Genomic DNA, 414 nt, shown 5'->3' on the forward strand with positions numbered 1-414 from the left:
TGGTGTAGCGCGGGGCGGCGGGTCGGCGCAGCGCTGTCAGGATGGCCGAGCGGTCTAAGGCGCTGCGTTCAGGTCGCAGTCTCCCCTGGAGGCGTGGGTTCGAATCCCACTTCTGACAACTCGCAACAATTTTGCTTCCCCCCTGCGCTTTAATTAAAGTTCCTCCGAGGTAATTAACGTTAATGAGTTATGCGGCTTTCATTGCGGCCGCTTCCCTTTTTTTTTCTTGGTTTTTTACTCGGTCCCCTCCAAGCAAAAAGAAGCCACCAGGCGGGGCGAAAAGAAGCTGTCAGAAGTGGGATTCGAACCCACGCCTCCAGGGGAGACTGCGACCTGAACGCAGCGCCTTAGACCGCTCGGCCATCCTGACCCACTATTGCTGTTGCCCCTCGCCGCCTTCCCGCGGAGCCTCCG

General features: G+C 58.5%; 1 non-coding gene across 1 annotated transcript; it reads left to right on the forward strand.

Moving 5' to 3' along the window:
• The first annotated feature begins 35 nt into the window (after positions 1–35).
• TRNAL-CAG lies at positions 36–118 on the forward strand. Its single transcript has one exon. It is a non-coding gene; the product is annotated as a tRNA-Leu (tRNA).
• The last annotated feature ends 296 nt before the right edge of the window (positions 119–414 follow it).

Source organism: Egretta garzetta, unplaced genomic scaffold (assembly GCF_000687185.1).
Source record: "Egretta garzetta isolate BGI_Z169 unplaced genomic scaffold, ASM68718v1 scaffold27, whole genome shotgun sequence".
Taxonomy (NCBI): domain Eukaryota; kingdom Metazoa; phylum Chordata; class Aves; order Pelecaniformes; family Ardeidae; genus Egretta; species Egretta garzetta.